Here is an 8,375-nt window from a genome sequence, read left to right as displayed (position 1 = left end):
CCCTTGCCCCTCAAAAAATCCCAACTAAATAAGAGTGGTTTAAACAAGATAGAACTTTCACAAACAGAAGAGTGGTTTAACGAACAAGAAAGGAGTTTGTTCCCTTCATTACTGAGGGCCAGGTTGCTGACTCCTAAAACAAGGATGCTTTCTATTATGCCAGTGACTTCTAGCCTGTAGGGTGTTGATGCCTGGGAGTTCACAGAGTGATTACCAGGTGTCTCCAAAGTTTTATGTACTAAATATTATCCATAGGTTAATAAATGATAGTATTGATTTAGTTTATATTTATTCTATGATATAGTAGACATTGCTGTGTGATATGTAGACCTTATGGTGGCTAATGAATCCTTCACAAATTTTTATATATATATATATATATATATATATAAACATATTGAGTGTTTACTATGCGCTATGTACTGTGTTTGACAGTGAAAATATAGCACTGAATAGATCAGGCCAAATCCCATCCTTGTCATGGAAAAGAAAGTCAATAAATAAATTAACAAGACAAGTGTTCCCAAAAAGAAAAAGCTGTGCTAAGAGAGAGTAATCAGAGGAGGTTGTTTTAAATTAAAAAATCAAAGAAGTCTTCTTTGAAGAGGTGCTATGTAAGCTTAGAATGAGCCAATTATGTGAAGAAATGGGGAAAAGAGAATGAACATTCTAGCAGAGGGAAAAGGAATAGAAAAGACTTGTTCAAAAATAGAAAAGAAGCAAGTTTGGCTGGTGCTTCACGCTTAAGAAGAAGAATGGTGCAGAACAATATTGGAGATAGAGAAAAGCCAGTTTATTCAGGGCCTTTTCAGTATGCATTTTATTCTAAAATTAGCTGATGAGTTTTCAGCAAATTGATATTATTTGTTTCACAATTTAAAAAGAACTTGGACTATGGTATGATGTCAATATGCAGTAAATACAGGGAGAGATGAATCTCCAATCAAAGGGTCTATTTGGGAATAACATACAAAAAAATTGCAATTTGGGATACACAAACCAGGGTAGCCCCTAGGTGTGTCCAAAGAATGAAGGGAAAGGCTGCGGTTGTATTGGGGAAAAAGAGGAAGGTTAGGTAAGGTGGTGCTGTCAGTATCTTACGGGGACTGGTGAGTTGTATGGGTGAATGGCAGCAGTTAGTAGGTAAAATTTATAAACTGAAAGTCACAGCAGGCCTTTGATGTTTTGGATTTGGTTTGTGAGACAGCTCTTGAGGTAGGTGTTTGTGACATGTGTGCTTTTGCCTATGGTCCCCTGACTCTATTTTAATTGGGTATGCCAAAAATGACTCCATTTTGCATAATCATTGTTCACAGTGGGTACTAGGATCAGAGGGGAGCAAGGGTAGAAAAGGGCCACGGTGGGCAGTTATTATGGTCATCTAGGTGTGGCACAAACTAGTTGGCTAGTTTGCTTTCAACATCTATTCTCCTTTTTCTATTTAGTAATAGCCTCAGTTTTTACCTGGCCATATCACTTCTGTGAATCCCGAAAATTTGAGACAGGTCTCAGTTAATTTAGAAAGTTTATTTTGCAAAGATTGAAGATGCACCCGTGACACAGCCTCAACCGCCTCAAGAGGTCCTGACGACATGTGCCTAAGGTGGTCAGGGTACAGCTTGGTTTTATACATTTTACGGAGACATGAGACATCAATCAATATGTAAGAAGTAAATCAGTTCCCTGCAGAAAGGCAGAGACAGCTCAAAGCAAGACCCCCCTACTGGGGGCTTCCAGGTCACAGGTAGGTGAGAGACAGGTGGTTCCATTCTTTTGAGTTTCTGATAAGTCTTTCCAAAGGAGGCAATCAGAATATGCATCTATCTCTGTGAGCAGAGGAATGACTTTGAATCGAATGGGAGGCAGATTTGCCCCAGCGGTTCCTAGCTTGAAGAGGCCTAAGATGTTTTCCTTTCAAGCTTCTCATCTAAAAGACTCCATTTTCCAGCTGTCCCTAAAGCTAGATGAAGACATGTGACTCAGGCAATGTTAGAAGCTTCCTGAAAGTTTCACACTATACTTTTGCTTAAAACAAATTGTTCAAGTCACAATTTGTTTTAAGCAAAAGTATAGTGTGAAACTTTCAGGAAGCTTCTAACATTGCCTGAGCCCTGTAGTGAAAAACAGTGATGACTGAGAAATTCCTTCACCCTTTTGTTTTCTGAAACCCATCCCTAGCCCCGCCTTTTGTGTTCCAGGAATGAATTACCTCAGAGAACTACCCTTTCTCACATGAGGTAGATAAGACTCTGTGTCTCTTTCTCCTGGCTTCTGTAATACTCTCAGATGACTCCCTTGTTTTTGCCTGACCTGTTGAGAAGGTCAGTCATGAATGCTCCAAGACCCCATTGTTTGTCTCATAAATGATTTAGCAGAGATTATTAGAACAGTTTGTCTGTTTGAAACTAGCCAAACACAGACATAAACATTTCCTGTTCTGCCAACTGACCGGGACTTCCGATGATTGCAAAATAACCCCAAATGGCAATCGCCCCACGTCTACTCCTTCCTATAAAAGTCTAAGAAGGGCTGGGCACAGTGGCTCATGCCTGTAATCTCAGTGCTTCAGCAGGTGGAGATGGGAGGATTGCTTGAGGGCATGAGATCAAGAGGAGCCTGGGCAACATAGCAAGGCCCTGTCTCTACAAAAAAAAAAAAAAAAAAAAAAGAGCCAGGTGTGGTGGCATGCACCTACAATTCAAGCTACTCAAGAGCTCAGGAGTCTGAGGCAGGAAGATGGCTTGAGCCCAGGAATTTGAGGCTGCAGTGAACTCGGATCATGCCACCACAGAGCAGCCTGGGAGGCAGAGTGAGATGCTGTTTCTATGCTAAAAACAAACAAACAAACAAACAAAAAGATCTAAAGGAAAATCACACTGCCAAGAAACTCTGACGTTAGGGCCTAGGGTGTTCTGCTTATTGCAATAGCCTGAATAAAGCCATCTCCTTAATTGTCAAGATCATGCCACTGCACTCCAGCCTGGAGACCCTGTCATTAAAAAAAAAAAAATTAAAAAAATATATAATATTGTTCCAAACAATGCTATAATAAAAGTGCTTTGCAGTGAAATAAGTTTTGAAAATACTGCACACTATCACCAATATCATTTGGGGTTTATAACACATTATTCACTTTTAAACATCTTCTGAGGAACGCAAGTAAAGAAGCTGCTTAGGCTAGGCGCAGTGGCCGATGCCTGTAATCCCAGCACTTTGAGATTATAGTACCCAGGTGGGTGGAGTGCTTGAGCTCACGATCTGAGGCCAGCTGGGCAACATGGCGAACCCCTGTCTCTACAAAAAATACAAAAATCATCTGGGTGTGGTAGTGCACACCTGTAGTCCCAGCTACTCAGGAGGCGGAGGTGGGAGGATCACTTGAGCCTGGACAGCAGTGGTTGCAGCGAGCCAAGATCGTGCCACTGCACTCCAGCCTGGGCAACTACAGGATAGTGTTAAGATACTGTGATTCTCCTGCCTCAGCCTACCGAGTAGCCGGGATTACAGGTGCACACCACCACACCCAGCTAATTTTTTGTATTTTTAGTAGAGACAGGGTTTCACTATGTTGGCCAGACTGGTCTTAAACTCCTGACCTCATGATCCACCTGCCTCGGCCTCCCACAGTGCTGGGATTACAGACGTGAGCCACTGCGCCCAACCCTAAAGTAATTTTTTTTTTTTTTTTTTTTTTTGAGACGGAATCTCGCTCTGTCGCCCAGGCTGGAATGCAGTGGCACAATCTCGGCTCACTGCAAGCTCCGCCTCCTGGGTTCATGCCATTCTCCTGCCTCAGCCTCCCGAGTAGCTGGGACTACAGGGGCCTGCCACCATGCCCGGCTAATTTTTTTTGTATTTTTAGTAGAGATGGGGTTTCACTGTGTTAGCCAGGATGGTCTCGATCTCCTAACCTTGTGATCCACCCGCCTCGGCCTCCCAACGTGCTGGGATTTCAGGCGTGAGCCACCGTGCCCAGCCATCCTAAGGTAATTTTTATATGCACTAGGAAACCCAAAAATTTGTGCAGCTTACTTAATTGCGGTATCTGGAATCAAACCCACAGTATTTCCAAGGTATGGCTGTATTAAAAAGAATGAGCTAGATAAATATGGCCTCGTGGAAAAATGTCCACAACAGAGTAAATTTTGTAACTGTAAGTAGTAGAATAGTCTCACTTCTGTTTTTGATTATTCATAGAAAATGGATTTGGAAAGTCATAGAAACTGAATTGTTAAAATGACCTCTGAGAAAAAGGGATGTAGTAGGTAGGAGCCAGTAGGGTGAGAGTGATATCAATTTTTATTTCATGTACTTTTTTATTACATTAATACTTTTTTTAATAAGTATATTAAAGAAGTTTAAGATGTTTATAAAAATGTATATTAAAAGAAGTTTAATGAGCAATTATTGTTAACCTTTGGTATATTTGGGGCTTCCAAGGAAAGCAGGATAAATATAAACATGCATGCATACATACATACATGGAACAATTTTCAGGGGAGAGATTCCAAATCTTCAGCCAAATTTTCAATTGATTTTATGATCCCAAAAAGGTTAATACTGATGGTAAACAGGTCCACAGTATGACTCCACAAAGTAGGAAGGAACTCCAAGTAGTAAGTTATATAGTTTTCTCTAGGATACAAAGAAGGCTCTTCCGTCTTCCTCACCAAATATTCTGTGCCTCTGCCCTCATTTTCTTGTACTGGTGGCGTTCAAAGTATGTGGTACATTGGCCGGGCGTCGTGGCTCATGCCTGTAATCTCACCACTTTGGGAGGCATGGGCGGATTTCTTGAGGCCACGAGTTTGAGATCAGCCTGGCCAACATGGTGAAACTCCATCTCTACTAAAATTACAAAAGTTAGCCAGGCATGTTGGCACACATCTGTAGTCCCAGCTACTCAGGAGGCTGAGGCATGAGAATCACTGGAACTCATGGGGCAGAGGTTGCAGTGAGCCAAGATCATGAGATTGCAGCAATTCAGTTCCATCTTCAGGCTCCACTTCTAATTCTAGGTCTCTTGCTATTTCTACCACATCTGCAGTTATTTCCTCCACTGAAGTCTTGAGCCTCTCAAAGTCAGCCATGAGGATTGGAATCAACTTCTTCCAAACTTCTATTAATTTTGATATTTTGACCTCCTCCCATGAATCATGAATGTTCTTAACGGTATCTAGAATGGCGAATCCTTTCTAGAAGGTTTCCAATGTAGTGTACCCAGATCCAACAGAGGAATCACTATCTATGGCAGCCACAGCATTACAAAATGTGTTTTTTAAATGATAAGACTTGAAAGTAGAAATCACTCCTTGATCCATGGTCTGCAGAACAGATGTGTTAGCAGGCATGAAATCATTAATCTCCATCAGAGTTTTTGGGTGACCAGGTGCACTATTAATGAACAGTAATATTTGTAAAGGATGTATATATATATATATATATATATATATATTTTTTTTTTTTCCTGAGCAGTAAAATAGTGGGTTTAAAATATTCAGTAAACCATGCTGTAAACAGATGTGTTGCCATTCAGGCTTTGTTGTTCCATTTCTAGAGCACAGGCAGAGTAGATTTAGCATAATTCTTTTTTTTTTTTTTTTTTTTTGAGACGGAGTCTTGCTTTGTTGCCCAGGCTGGAGTACATTGGCACAGTTTCAGCTCACTGCAACCTCCACCTCCCAGGTTCAAGCGATTCTCCTGCCTCGGCCTCCTGAGTAGCTGGGATTACAGGCATGTGCCACTATGCCCAGCTAATTTTTGTATTTTTAGTAGAGACAGGGTTTCACCATTTGGTCAGGCTGGTCTCGAACTCCTGACCTCGTGATCTGCATGAGCCACCGTGCCTGGCCAGATTTAGCATAATTCTTAAGGGCCCTAGGATTTTCAAAATGGTAAACAAGCACTGGCTTCAACTGACACCCACCAGCTACATTAGGCCTTAACAAGTGAGTCAGCCTGTCCTTTGAAGCTTTGAAGCCAGACATTGACTTTTCCTCTCTAGCTATGAAAGTCCTAGATGTCATCTTCTTCCAATAGAAGGTTGTTTCATCTCCATGAAAAATGGCCACCTTCATCAATGATCTTAGCTAGATTTTCTGGTCAACTTGCTACAGCTTCTTCATCAGCACTTGCAACTTCACCTTGCTCTTTTATGTTATGGAGATGGCTTCTTTCCTTAAACCTCATGAACCTCTGCTATCTTCAAACTTTTCTTCTGCAGTTTACTCAGTTTACTCCCAGACTTTAGAGAATTCAGAATCAGGGCCTTGCTCTGGATCAGGCTTTGGTTCAAGGAAATGTTGTGGCTGACTGGATCTTCTACACGGACCACTCAAACTTTCTTCATAGCAATAAGGCTGTTTATCTTTCTTATCACTCATGTGTTTAGTGGAGTAGCACCTGCAATTTTCTTAAAGAACTTTTGCTTTGCATTCACAACTTGGCTAACTGATACAAAAAGCCTAGCTTTCTTTTGACAAAACTTTCTCTCTAATCTTCATCATTTCTAGCTTTTGATTTAAAGTGAGACACATGCAATTCTTCCTTTCACTTAAACACTTAGAGGCCATTGTAGGGATATAAAATGGCCTAATTTCAATATTATCATGTCTTAGGGAATAGGGAGGCCCAAGGGGAAAGAGAAACGGGAGAATGTACTGGTCCTGCGGCAGTCAGAAACACACATTGATCTATTAAGTTTGCCATCTTATAAGGGCATGGCTGGTGGCACCCCAAAACAATGACAAGAGTGACATTAAGAATCACTGATCACAGATTATAATAAATATATTAACGGAAGTATTCGAAGTATTGTGAAAATTACCAACATATGACGCAGAGACATGAAGCAGGTACATGCTTTTGGAAAAATGTTGCAGATAGATCTGCTTGATGCAGGGTTGCCACAAACTTACAATTTGTAAAAAATGTGGTATCTGTAAAGCACAATAAAGCCAAACACAATAAAAGGAGGTATGCCTGTAATTCCTGGTATGAAGTACCATAATTCTCCATTTTTTCCCCCATTATTTGTTAATCTATTTCACATTTACTGAACTTCTCTTGGTGAGACACACTGTGTGGCTGGAGGAATAGCAGGGAAGGAAACAGACAAGGCTCCTGCCCTTAGAGAGGAGCTCTGTAGTAGGGGGAGACAAATCATTAACAAGTAAACTGTGCTAGAGTGAAGATTCAAAGGCGAACAACTAAATTTTGGTCCTTGTTCTCCTGGAGCCTACATTTTAGGGTGATTAAATAAAATATAAAATACCTCAACACTGTTTGGAACATAATAATTGATCAGTAAGTGTAAATTTTTATTACTGCTTAAAAAATTGGTTACAATCTGCCATTGAATTCATTGTTCAAGATTTTGTTCTGAAAACTGGTGATGTGTTTTTGCCATTTGACTACCTTCTATAATTTGCCTTGCCTGTTTATATCCTTGGTCATGATTTTTCTGGTTTGCCTTTTACTAGTGGACATGTAGTTCTCAGGCAGAATAGGGTCTAGAGGCAGGGAATGTAAGGCCAATTCATGCTGACTTCCTCGAACTAAATCAAACTGAAATACTTCAGCAATGACAGGAAACATCCTCTCCATTTACGCAGGGCTTATATCCAGTAAATGACTTTGAACTTTACTTCATCCTCCTCATTTACATAGGGCATATGCCAAGTAACCAATGGAAACCTCTAGCCGGCATTTAAACCCCAGAACATTCTCTAACGGCACTCTTGAGCCCCTATGCTCGGGGGCTCCCAACCTATGGGGTGTACTTTCATTTTCAATACATCTCTGTTTTTGCTTCATTCTTTCCTTGCTTTGTGCGTTTTGTCCAATTCTTTGTTCAAGACACCAAGAACCTGGACACATCAACTGGTAACACCTCTTCATAGGATAAACACATGGCAACCACTTGTCTATTACATGTGCAGATAGTTTCCTTGTACCCCAATTGTCTTTTAGGTTCATTAAGGTCATATTTAAACATGGACTTTTGAGATTTGTTGTAGCTAAACCCGTATATAAGCATTTAGGCTTCCTCCTCCTTTGGGTCTTTTCTTGTGGACTCCCACGCACATAGCTGTAAGCTTTTCTCCTGTTAAACTGTCTTATGTCAATTTAACCTCTTAGGCCCAGGTGGAAACCTTAAGAGGGTAGAGGGAGATTAGGTTCGCTCAGTATTGGAAAAGCCTGTATTGCAAGAGTGACGCTTTGCAGCTGCAGATAGGCGGCTTAAAGTTTCTTCCAACAAAAAAATCCTGTTTCCACAAAGCAAAGGAAGGAAAGTTCTTGACGGAGTGTTCCCTAAAGAAAGCTTTTTTTTTTTTTTGGGGGGGGGGGAGATGGAGTCTCGCTCTGTCGCCCAG

Source organism: Pongo pygmaeus, chromosome 6, assembly GCF_028885625.2.
Source record: "Pongo pygmaeus isolate AG05252 chromosome 6, NHGRI_mPonPyg2-v2.0_pri, whole genome shotgun sequence".
Lineage (NCBI taxonomy): Eukaryota > Metazoa > Chordata > Mammalia > Primates > Hominidae > Pongo > Pongo pygmaeus.
The sequence above is the reverse complement of the archived record's forward strand: the minus strand, read 5'-3'. Positions refer to the sequence as shown.